This window comes from Platalea leucorodia (assembly GCF_965183815.1).
Source record: "Platalea leucorodia genome assembly, chromosome: 11".
Classification (NCBI taxonomy): domain Eukaryota; kingdom Metazoa; phylum Chordata; class Aves; order Pelecaniformes; family Threskiornithidae; genus Platalea; species Platalea leucorodia.
In genome coordinates, this window is record NC_138833.1 from 1298119 (window position 1) to 1311631 (window position 13513).

Genomic DNA, 13513 nt, shown 5'->3' on the forward strand with positions numbered 1-13513 from the left:
TCAAAAAGTACATATACTAATTTATGGAAGGAGAATCCATGAGGTGTATTAAGCACAGGATACGATCTCTGATTCAATGAATTTTTGAGCCACAACTCACTAGAAGCTATGGAATACCACTCCACAACTGCCCTCTCATATTTTCCCCGACACCTGGTCATGGCACCCACCAGGGGCAGAATACTGCATTAGATGGCCTTACATAGGCCAGGCCTATAATGCATCCAAAAATGGAAGGCTCCAGCTGGTAACCTGGACCAATGATTTGACTCTATGTGGATTAAAACACCATGAGGGTCTAATAGTATCCATAGTGGAAAGATTCTTTCCAGTCCCGTGCTGAATGTTTGAGCAGGCTTTTCATAATGTAGATCACAATCAATATCAGAGAGAACACAAGAACCCTTATCTGCTCCTCGTCCTAGAGGTAGTTAAATACTTGTATGTCCCCCTTTCAAGTTTCTCATAGTCCTGTAGCTACATAGCTAATGCTCTGGCCACCACGATTCCCCCAAACTGAACTCCCTTGCAAGCTGGACTGGCATATCCAACAAGAAAGCACCCCTCCACAGAGATGGCTTTTGTTAACATCCCACTTGCACAGGGCCGGGATCCTGTTGATGGCACAGCGGTGCCCGTTCCAGCCAGCCTCCAAACACCTTTGGTGAAGCAGGTGAGAAATTTGATTGATCTACCTGAGCTCAGAGTCAGGTCTCGGCAAGCTGCTGCAGCTCCAGCTTTAGGTCAGTACACCATGACTCCTGCAGGAGTCATCTCCCCGTGCCCTGGGCTGCCCCTACTTCTGACCCAAGAAGGTTATACAGTTAAGTTACTCTGCTCCTTGGGATGCTAAAGCCTCACCTGTAGACTCCACCTCAGAAGATCCTGGGACAGGGGAGCCCACAGCAAATGAAGACCTCAGATGGTATCAGTGCTTCTTCTCCCTGTTCTTTACCACCTACACCCAATCTTCATTATCTAACTTTACCTTATGAGCAGCTATAGTGATCAGCCAGCACAATTCTATGCTGTTTCTTGGGTAACATTGCTTATCAACACATTTACTGACACGTGCATAAATGTCCTAAGCAAGCCAGGTAAAACACAAGTGAGAACAGGCTGCTACTATACAAACAAACCTTTTCCTGCCATCCTAAACCCACAGGGTTTAGAATGAAAGTTGAAAGGAGTACACTCCTTCCTTTACTCTCCTTAGAAACTGACAACTGTGTGATATTATACTGGTGGACGAAGGACCTGAGAGGTAGTTAAGACAGCAACTATTAAGATGCAGAACAGCAGCAGCCTGACAGAACAAGGAACATGATTCTTCCATGCAGCTTCTCTCAAAACAATGGCAAATCACGTGGCAACGTGTTGCTTGTACGAAAAAGGCTACCTTGAATTTTAAAACCTAAAAACCCCAGAAAATATACGGTGTTTAAGGATCTGAATCACTTTTGCAGACAAGTAGGCTCTGGTTTCATGTAATGAACTTGAACAGAATTTGTCCTTAAATTTGACTTATTGTTTCAAGTAATATTAAACACATGAATTGTTCTAGGTACTTCGTTTTCTTAACATTGAGATTACATTCATTTTAGATTTCCACAAAAATAAGTAAAGAGAGAGTCTGGTCAAAAATAAAAGTTTTCCCTTTTAATTATTCCTGTCGTTACACCACAGTAATGTGACACTTCAAATACAGAACATACCCATAATTTTGGCAAGTACTTGAATGAACAATGAACTTAATGATGTTGCTCATATTGTACTCTAGCAATCTCAGTTGCACTGAATTTTCTATGCTATTATCAATGAAATGAAAACCAGAAATGAGGCAAAATTAACAATTTGCCTTTGGAGCAATAGTCTATGCACAGATTTTTTTTTTTTTTTTTTAGAAGACAACTTTTTGACCAATGTGTGTTATTTAACATTTATTTAATATTAGCCATCCTATGTCAAGAGAGCCTTCCCCCTCTAGCTGCTGGCTCTGTCTTGCTAATACTGCCCAGTATACCGCTGGCCTCACTGCTGCAAGGGCACGCCACAGACCTGCAGCCAGCTGGTTGTCCCCAAGGTCTCCCACGCCCTTTTCTGCAAAGCTGATGCTTTCTAATGGTAGAGAGCTACTACTCACAGCAGAAGAATCCTGCTAAACCCAAATTTCATATTCTTATCCCCTTTTAGAGTACTGATATTTATGAAGGCTGAAAAGAGCCCTTTTTATCATTCTTCTGGATTATTTTAAATACCTCCTATGTAACCATCAGATCTAGCAAAGAAATGCTTGTGTTTCTGAGTCTGAAAAGGATCTTCATTAAATTGTTGAACTATTTTCCTACCCAAGAGTAGCCCAAACAAGGAAGTAAAACGGTTCTATATTTCCAGTTGTCTTCACAGATCAGTAATTACAGTCTACATTAACCTTTTTCTGTTCAAAAGCTAACCTATGAAAGCTCTGGTTCTTCATTAAAATCAGCTTAAAAAAACCCTTTTTTATTATTTATGAACCTTCAGGTTATGCATGAACTTTCCTGATGTCCAGCTGATCAAGAGGAGCTTATTAGTTCCCCGACTTCACACAGCCTGCAAGGAATGGTCCAAATTTTAAATCCTCAAAACTTTTTGCCCCAGACCATTGACATTTTCACTAAGTTCACTTGAAATGGTGATATTTCTATTGTATATTTATGTGAGTCTCATTCGGGTATATCTTCTCAGTGCAACACTCTAAAGCCAAAAGAAAGTTGCAAATGCCTGCACGTAAACAGGTTTTTTTAATGCAAGCTCAGAAAGATATGTTTAGCAAACTGCTTAAGTAAGAAAAGTATTTGTTATAGAATATGGTTTAGTATGTGTTTTAGTACCCCTTGAAGTCTTCAGACAAACAAACCTTATTTAGACCCTACAGTTTCAAATTCTGTTTTAAGTTCAATTGGAATGCACATCTTTCTCTGCATTGCTGGTAACAGATACACCTAACTTAAATCTACTTCAAAAAAATACGAGGACTAGATACACAATGTTGTAAAAAGATCAGGATAACCATTCTGAGTTTGAAATTTTAAATGAAGGCATGGAGACATTCGAGATTCACCTCTGCACTCTTTTGACTGGTGAAAGAGAAGGAGGATTCAGACAGTGAGGAGTACTTCCCCTGGGTTCCGTCAGGACCTCCCCAGTCCCCTTCTGTTCTAGACAGAGAGGATTATTTTCCTAAGGAGGACTCCACAGGAAGGAGAAGGGGTAGGAGCTGGGACAGCTTGATGTTTACTACTGCAAAGACCATCACTGTAACATAATTCCAGACCAACATTCAGCTAAATATAACGTGGTGCCAAGACATCACCCATCTCTACCCGTCCAAGAGTGGAAATTGAGCTTATGGTCCAGAAGAGTCCGTTACCAGTGCACATCAGTTCCACAGTTTTCAGGACCAATGGATGCTGTGCCATTTTCTCAGGACAAAAATTAGTACAGAATGGAACAGAATATCGTATTTCAGTTGGAAGGGACCTACAGTGTCCAATTGCCTAGATCGTGTAGAATCACTTATGACCAAGGAGGTATTTCTTGCCTGAAAGAAGCACAACTGCTGGTGACCATTTTTCACCATCTTAAGACAATTCAGAAAAAAATCAAAACAGCGATCTTTTCAATTTTTACTTGCCTCTCTTATTCCCTATGTTCACTTATAAACATCTACTCAATGGAATATATTATCAGATATTTAACCATGTCAGGAAGCCATGTCAATTAGTAGCATAATAATCTGGCCATGTATTTTTCTGATTATACACTAAAACTTTATGGCAGAATTCCTGTGGATGTACTCCTTGTAGATAATCATTTCTAGTATATAGTATCCTGAAGGCATTTTAAGTCTTAAGTCTGCTCTCTTTCTCCCCTCTAAGGCGGCGAAAATTTAACACAGAATCAGAGAGTTATGCTTTGTTTCTAAAATTTTGTTAAAAACAAGCTGGAGTTTGGAAGGATTCTTATTCTCAGTGTACCTCAAAAGACAAAAAAAAAAAAAAAGAAAAAAAAAGCTTTTAAAACTGTCTCATAGGGCATATTTTGAAACTATACAAGTAAACTGCCATTATCTATACGTTAGGGCAACTTGCGTGTGACAGTCTTCTCTCTCGACTTGCTGTGCAAAATGCTTAGGAGCAGAAGAAACCCTGAGCTCCAGGAGCCAATCTGCCACTGCTGTCAGTTTATGTAGTCTGAACAGAATTTACACGGGCTGGCAGACAAAATTGCCCTTTGCATGCTTTGTCTCTAGGGAATTTGGAAGTATGTCCCAGTTTTATAAAATAATGATAATCACACTATACACCAAGCACAAATAACAGATTTTCCAAGGGCCTTTTCTGAGCAAGTTAAAACTACGGACAAACAGAAAATAACAGATAATACTTAAAAGAAAAGAAAAGCAACCCATTTATGCATCAAAGTTAAAGTGGGTCACTCTGCAACGTAAAGCACATTTTTAGTGGATATAAATTTAGCAGCTCTCTGCAGCATTATCCATGACAGCAGCCTTGTGATATTTCAAGTACAGAACAGGTCCCTGGAGACACCATGTAGTTTATAATGGGCTAACCATAATAAACCGTAGCAGTCAGAAAAGGAGCTGGTTCCAGTGAAATATGGCATGCTGGTCTATTTGTCTTATATGAACATCCTGTTGAAGATCTAACTTATCTGAGAAACAATGGGGAGGTTGGTTGGTAAAAAAAAAAAAAAAAAAAAAAAGCCAAAATGGAAGCTCTCTGTCTTTCAGAGAGCAAGAAATTAAAAGAAAGAAAAGAAATACAAAGGATCGCAGTACACTTCCTCAGCTAACTAATAACTAGCATCCCTTTCCTCCAAGTGCACAGCAAATGCCTTACTGTTTTTTGTGCTGGCAATGCTTTATTGTAATTGGTGGAGTAACAAAATCTAGCGATACCTGCAGGGCCATAGGCACTGCCTTCCTCAGCTTTGCAGCAAATTAATTAGGCACCAGCTGTCTGCAAAGGCACTCTATTTTTGACATCATCTGTTACTTCATTATTTCACACAGCCCTTGCAGGTAGACTGTGGGTGTCTTGTCTGCTCTGCTCATAACTACCGAGGACTGATACTTAACAATGCGCACAGAAATAGGAGAAATGATCAGCAGATTAAAGGTGCTCATTTCCAAAACACAGGCATATTTAGCACGTCCACTCAGCACAGGCATCTACGCACTCTACGATTAATGCAAAAATTAGCTTAACCCATTGCTATTTAAGGCCTGGAAACTTCATTTCTACATCCTAACTTCTTAGAGGCTTTTGATGATCTGAGAAACTGTAAAAGACATTCTTAGCTTGGATCTCTGAAGGAAAAGTTTCATTTAACATTCTCCTGTTCTGTCACTTGGTCCTTTGAAATAACAGTAAAAAAGTGCTCCAGTTACATTATGTTTTTCAGTTATCAATTAATGATATAATTAAGGCACGGGTATTACAGTACTATCAGTGTGATACTTAGCATCAAATTTAACAATAGCTGAGGGTAAAGGGCCACAGTATATCTTGTAGGACTGTCCTGTTGCAAATTGTTAGCAGGTATCAGCAACCCAGGCAGTGCCACGTCGTCAATGTCTGACTGCAGGAAGTCTGCTGCCTTCACTCTGCCACGTAACGCCCAACCGTTTTGGGACAGCAGAGGGACATTTCTCTCTCCAAGGAGAGAAGGGGGATGCAAACATGAGGCAAATCCCTGTCCGACAAATGTATTTAGAAATCCCAAAGCACCCTTCTAAACTCACAATACACACATGCTATGGTAATCTTAATTTAATTCCTCAAAGCAAAGTGACCCGAGTGCAACAAACTTAGTGCAAAATAATCGATTGCTTCCTAGACATGCGTATTTGTGGCTCCTACCTGTTGCAGCAAGCAGAGTTGAGGAGGCCAAGTCTGCAGAGAGATCACCACACAGGAACCCAGGACTCATGCTGTACCACGTCTCAGAGCTATGCCTTCAGCAGGTCTCACGTATGAATTTTAAGCTTTTAAATAAAACATCAGCTAAATCAATTATAAGTTGCATATAATGAATCAGAAACTTTGTACGATCATCAAAGCACATAAACTTTGAAAGTCTAAAAATATGTCAAATCATTGCTAAGTTTTCTTGTCCTTTCCCACTATCCTGATTCCTCATCCTGCCAAATCTAAGTGTTTCAGAGGTAAGCTGACTGCTGAGCTAATGTGTTTAGATTTTATTTTTCTAGACATCTTGATGGAAAAAAAAAATTGAACAAATTTTTAACTCAACCCCCAACATCTGACATGAAAAATGAAAAATATTTTAGTTGAAAGGTAGAATGAAATCTCCCAGGGGAAAAAAACAAAACAAAACAAAACAAAAAAACACCAAACAACACCACACCATTTCCAGTAGGACATTAAAATAGCATTTAAAAAAAACCCAACATGTTAAGTAACATACTAACATGATAACATCCCTTTTCTGTTGTGGAAAATACAATTTTGTTTTTTGAAGATATTCTTTAAACAAATATTTTACACACATTTAAATCCAAATATATTGCAAGAGTTTACAATAGTATAAAATATCCACATAAAACAAATCCTGTGTTTTCATGAGTAAATACCCACAATGCACATATTTTTTCCATACATATTTTTGATAGTGCTAGACTCATCTAATAGTAAAAAAACCAAAATGTGTTTCATCCATGCAGTCAGAATTGAGCAGCCCAACTATCAACGGGGATATAAAGAACATATGAGAAAATCATTTAGTGTCTTCAAAAATCAAAGAAGTATATGGAAAGGTCAAATTTAGCTGTTCTGTTAATGAAACAAAAAACTCACCTATTACTTTATGCATTATGAATTACTGACAAACACATGCTTACCGTGTGCTTTTAAGCTAGAAAAGTACCGGCACACGATTCCTCTCCTCTTTCAGAGATGGATCTCAGAAACTAGCAAGAGGCATTCTGCATCTCTTTCTGCTAAAGAAGAATGATGCAGGGGCATTACAATATGACTTCTTATATTTTCCAATGTCCATATCACTCTATTTCATTAGAATTAAATAATTCACTTTAATTCTGGCACAAATGAGCAAAGCCAACTCTCTTCTCAGTACTGCACAGATTTTGCATACAGTGTAGTTTCCAGTTCAGCAATATGGAGAAGTGCTTGTAAAATCTAAGCAAAACGTTTGCATTTACAGCCTACCAGGTTTGTCTTATTATCTCAGTCATTAAGGGAGAAAGATCTTCCTCCCCTCCTCTATTGTTTAACCCTCAAACATTTTTCAGGGTGTGCCCAGCAAATGGAAATGCTTGTTTGTCAACAAGGTGCTTAACACCTTATGAAATCCTTTGGGCGCGAGCCTGCTCACCTGAGTAAAGGCAGCAGGATTTGGTATTTGTTTTCAAGCCTTGTCAGATACAAAATACACACCTAGGGAAGAAGTACAGACTTATGCTGGACATCCTTTCCTTTCATCAACAGCAGGAGATGTTCCCTCACATGGCTCCCCTGTAAGCAATCTTAAATAGGAAAACCAGGTGATGGATGGCTAGGCTGCAGCTAAAGACAGAGAAACATGCTATGCCCGAAAAGCAGCTTGCATTTACTTTAAAATCTTACAGCACAAGTGAGAAAACATCCTTTACTTTTCATCCACCTGTCCTTTCCATTTTTCTGTTCCTTCCTTTTGTAAATTTTTGTTTGGATCTCATATAAAGGCTTTTTTTCCTCTTTCTCTCATTCTTAATTAGTTTGAATGTCAAATCTGTTCACTAATCACATCACTTTGGGTAGTAATGAAGGCAAATAAATAATGCTTAACCTTTCTTAGAGAGATCTGGAGACCCTTCCAAAACCAATTAAGGTTTGTATGATTCACTGGAATTAGCCAAGGTCTTCACGCTAAGTTTCCAAACTTGTGTGAGAAAGAAAACATTAAAATTAAGGCGGGGAGAGGGAAGAAGAAATTTGTCCTTCCTACACTCTTAACCCCTTCTAATTTTAAAGCAGGCTATGAGTGGGAGGAAAGAAAATAAATTAGGCAATGCAGATGATGCTTTGCTGCTGCTTGGGAGGTCGGGAAGGTATTAGCTGAATTTCCCCATGCTGGAGTTTGGTTGTTCCCCCCCCCCCCCCCTTTTTTTTTTCTTTTACTTTCCAGTGATTTTTTTTCTGTCTGTTTGGCACATATTTCTACTTCAGATATGTTTTGAATGGTGACTAACAACAACAACAATAAAAAATCTCACTCTCTCATAGCATAAAATACAGAACAGCAAGAACAATTCAATTTGTCTGCAAATCTGGCAGCTTAATCTTGCTGTCCTGACGTTTAGGCTTCAGTCTGTTTATTATCAACATTTCTTCTCCTGTCTATGTCCTCTCACCTGAAGAAACAATTTCCTTGCATGACATGGAAGGGGAAGTATCATCCTCAATAACGGAACGGCACTGATCCTTCCATGACCAAATTAGCTTTTGCGCTGTGGGTTTATCACTGCACATCTTGCCATTTTTGCTGCTGTCAAGGAGCGTATGACAGGACTTCATCCCCTGTAACCTGCATGACACTGTACTCCTGTGCCTGCCTGCGATCTCTCTTTGCAGTACCTTCATAAACATCAACGCCGTAAAATTTCAACAAAAAGTTGAAGATTAAAGACTGATATGATCAATCAGACTCTTCAGAAAAGGTCTTTGGAAACATTTAACATGGACATCTCAAAGGCCACAGACCAATTTGACATAGGCTTAGAAAGCATCAGTCTTTAGACATATCAACCAGGCTTACAAATGTACGCGTGACCACGCATATTCTTAGATATTCATGTATCTCTACTCAAGCACCATTTGAAAAATAAACAGCACCAAAACTGAAAATGTGCACAGTTTACATGATTTAGTTTTTAAAGCATTTGTAAGGGAACCTAAGTCAACTGAAGACCCAGAACTTCCGGAAGATTTTTGTTTCCTTGGCTATATTCTTGCTAAAAAAAGAGAAAGTTTAAAAAAAGTGGTCCCAGCTGGAAGCATGCCCTTAGCCATTAGAGTGCCAAAATGAATGCAGTATGTCAGCTCTGACAATCTGTCAGAAAAGAGGGAAAAAATACTTCTGTTCCAAGAATAAGATGTATTCAAAAGTTTTGCCCTGAAATTAAAACAAGAAACACCACACACACACAAACCTACCTGGGCCAGAGCCTCAGTCAAGACAAGTATATCTCCATTTATATAAGGAATTTACATCACCTGAATACCCAACCCCATTTCTGGACATAACCATAATGTTTTTTTAATTTATTGCTTGCCTAGACTCATATGAACATCATAATAAATCAGTCGCTCCAAATACCCTTCAAGAATAACAAGCATTACGAATTAATAATGTCATGCTGGTCATTAATTTTGATAACCAAAGAATTTGCATTAGTGAACATACTTGCTATGTAGTTGTTAGTTACGTTTATTTAATATGCAACAGTTACAATGTGTTAGAAGCCAGTTCCCATTATTTGATTCTTTCACAGCTGTTCAGTATGACAGATGCGTAATTTTGTTCTTTAAAATATTGATTTTCCTTTTGTAAGTTGAGAACTGTGATATTAGATAATTTCTGACACGTCTTGTTAGTTTTGGATTCTCAAGATATATTCAACAGTAAAATTTACCAATAGGAAGCCAATATTAATGTTTCTAATTTCCAGTCAAGTAAATTGAATGAAGGAGAGGCCATGTTACACAAGCCATAAAGTCAGTGTTAAAGCTCAGAATAGTATAAAGGGAATAAATGATTCAAATACTCTGCAGCACTGGTCTTTGCGCCAGTGGATTTGTAACACCTATTAGGATGTGATAACATCAAATGCATTTATAGATACGGAAAAATGAAAATGTAGATAGACAATTTGCTCTAGTTTGATTTGGAAATGATACTCACCACCGAGTGTAAATATTTTTAGACCCTAAAATCACAAGCCAGTCTTAAAGCTGAAATACTTTGCTTTCTAGCTTGTAATAATCTCTGAAAATAAGGGCCAACAGCACATCACTTGTAACAAAGCAACCGTGCTGACATTTTAGTCTTTTTTGAGAACTTCAATCTACTATTCAGAAGCTTCAGAGGATGATGCGATATATTTTAAACAGGGAAGAAATTAAGTCACACTTGAGTTTTCCTTAACAGTCTGGAATATTTTACTTCTCATGTTCTGTGTCTCCTGATACAGAGCCAGCATCCTGCAACCAGCAGCTCCTCACCTCAGTACCAGGCGCAAGACTCGCGGGTCTTCCCATCTCCAATCTGCTCTTTCTCTGCAGAACTGGTGCTCGTTATCCGCAGAAAGGTGAGACAGAACAGGCCACTCGTTAAAGCAGCGCTGTTGTGGGGCTGCGAACAGAGAGTAGCCAGGTGGATAACTTCAAAAGGAATTACCAACTGCTGTCTGCATTTCCAGACAAAAATGAGGATTTGGCAGTTTTAGCCTTTGGCAGCCTTTTGTCTGACGGCCATTTGTTCTCTTTTCTGGTGCTCCATCTGCTCCCCCTGGTTGTATCAACCAAAGAATGAACTTGAGGCGGAACCTGCGGGCGTGTGCAGCTAAGGCTACCAATAAATACCCTGCCATCTCCCCCACGTAGTGATACCTGGGGGCTGGAAACACAACTATGAATTCCTTTTTATTAGAGCTGGGCTGGCACAGAACAAGAAAAACTAATAGACATCAACTGTTCCCTCAGCAGAGCAAACAAGTCTACTTCTGAAGTCTGTTTAATGCTCGAGATCTACTAGGACAGAAAGCAGCAGCAAGAACAGAACTGTATTAGTGGGCATTTTGCATCTTAGGAGCACAAGAAGAGACCCAGCTTCTGGTCCCTGCTACTGCCAATGAAGTTCTGTACAAACCAGTCAGCAGATAGAGTACAGCAATACAGACGCCTCTCATGACCATGCCTGACTGCGCTCTCCTCCTGGTTTGTTAATCTCGAATTGCTCTTGATGCAACAGAATTGCTCCAACACGAAAATCTGCTGGATCTACCGTCCTGAAAGGGTCAGTAATTTGGTCATCCAGGATCTCTGCTGTTAGATGTTAAGTAGGAAGACGAGAGAATGGAACTTGGGTCTTCCATATCTTAAGTCCAATGTACACAAACTAAAGACTGTTTAGACCTTTTTCTGTAAAAGGCAGTACCATCCTACTGCTGTCACGGAGGTACGCCAAGACAACCAAAACCAAGGGCAAACTCAAACACCGCTCTTGCACAGAACCACCGAGACCGCACAACAGAACCCGGTGACAAGCAGGGGCAAACCGAAGGCAGCCAACGCCCGCCGAGGCCGAACGCGGAGCGGCTCCAGGCCCAGCCGGGCGGGGCGCCGCCGCTGCGCGCCCGCGCGCAGGGCAACGACGACCCGAACCGCGCGCGCTCCCTCCTCCCGAGGGGGAAGCGCTCCCGCCCGCGGTACCCGGGGGCGCGGCCGCTCACCGGGGCGGCGCGGGCTGACGCAGGGACACCCCGGAGAAGATCGCCCACGCAAGGAAGGAAGGCGGCGCGGGCCCACGCAAGGAAGGAAGGCGGGAAGGAAGGAAGGAAGGAAGGCAGGCGGGGCGGTGCGGGCCCTCAGCCCCCCGGAACCTCCTCAGGCGCCCGCGCGCGGGGCCCGGCCGCCACCATTTATACCCGGGGGCGGGGTCGGACCCGCGCTGCAGCCATATTTGGTCATGATCCAGAAGCTTCCCCGAGCCCGGGCGCCTCATTGGCTGCTGCCCCTGCCGCAGGGTGCGCGTGCCGGGGGGCGGGCGGAGCACATCGGGCGCGCGCATGAGGCGGGAAAAGCCCGTGGTCGCCATCTTAAGAGCCCGGGTCTGTGTGAGGGAGGAGCGGGCACGCCGCAGCAGCTCCTCCCGCCTTGCTGTGAGGAGGGCCACGGCAACTTACCGTCAGCAACAAGAGCCGCAAGCGTGGACTCCGAGCAGGAGCTACGGAACCTCTGAGACTTTTCAGGTGTACCCTTCCTCTCAACGTTTTCTTACTGCCTAGCACTAAGCACCTCGCTGTATGCTGCTCGTATTCCCCCGACACTCAATTGCCCCGACTGCTGCGCAGGCAAACTAACACTGTGGTGTGGCTACCCCTTTGCAGATTAGGCCTATGGTTCAGATGCCTCGGTGCCCAACTTCTGGTGTCCCGCTGCGGCCCAAATCCATAGATAGCGCACTTCAGGTGAGAACCGTAATCTCCTGCAGCTCTGAGAAAAGAGCCAGCCCAACATAACACAACTACGTATACATCTTTTAGGTTTTCTTTATTTATATTTTTTTTAGTTCAAGAATTACACACTAGCCAACATTATTATATATTTACATGCTGAAACTGGCTGCAATAATTTTAAATTCAAGAAAATATCTCTTATGTGCTACTCATTTACAATCATCGTTTTACTACCTCATATATCCCAGAGGTTAGCAGTCCTTTTGAGAAAGACATGAAGATCTGATGCAATGATATCCACTAGTATTTTGCATTTTCTAGCCATTGGAAAATGTGCATTATGTGCATATAAGAAAGGCTACAAGGTCATTAGTAAGGCTGATGATTACTACATTATGAAGTAAATAGTACTAAGTAAAAAAAAGATAAATCAGAACTGTGCAAAGACAGTACTAACAGAACCATTTAAACACCCATGCAAATAAAAACGTGATAGAAGTCAAATCATAGTCAGCTTGTTAGAATTAATCATGTTTCAAATGCTCTTTTTGTCTTCAACTGAAAGTAACAGGACAGACCATGAACAATACAGCCTGGTGAGTATCTGTCAAATGACAGTAACATAGAAAATGTTATCAAATTGGAATAGATGACCTCATGTCTGAAAAACATTAAAAAAATACAACCCTTCGTATGAAAGTAGAGGTGAGATTTTTCATCATTTAAGTTTCATTTTTTGTCAAAGCACTTACAAAGAAAATAATTTTATACCTATGAAATGTTAGTGTTGCATATTCTTGTAGAGATGATCTATTTCAATTTTATATTAATGGATATTTAAATTATTACTATTTTTACAAAGTGGAATAGGGCAGTATTTTTGATCAACATTCCATTTGCTTCTTAAAAATTTAGACAAAGTTCCTAGTGCATTTTATTAAGCTTTACCTTTGGTGTTAAGCAGTGACTTATTAGATTTCCCTTTTAAACAATTTCTGGAGTGAAGATTCTTTGGCTTTGGGGGACTATGCTATCTAACGACAGTCAAACATCCTTTTTTTTTTTTTTTTTAAAGAAAAATATATGCCTACTATATTAGATACCGTAAGAGATACAGATTTCAGAAACAGACACGCAATATGCAGGCTTTCTGTAATGAAATCGCCAACAGCTGAATTCTCACTTACCCTGGATTCCTTCACTTCTCCACTCACCGGAGCAACACAAAGGTGCCTTGTTGTAAGTGAA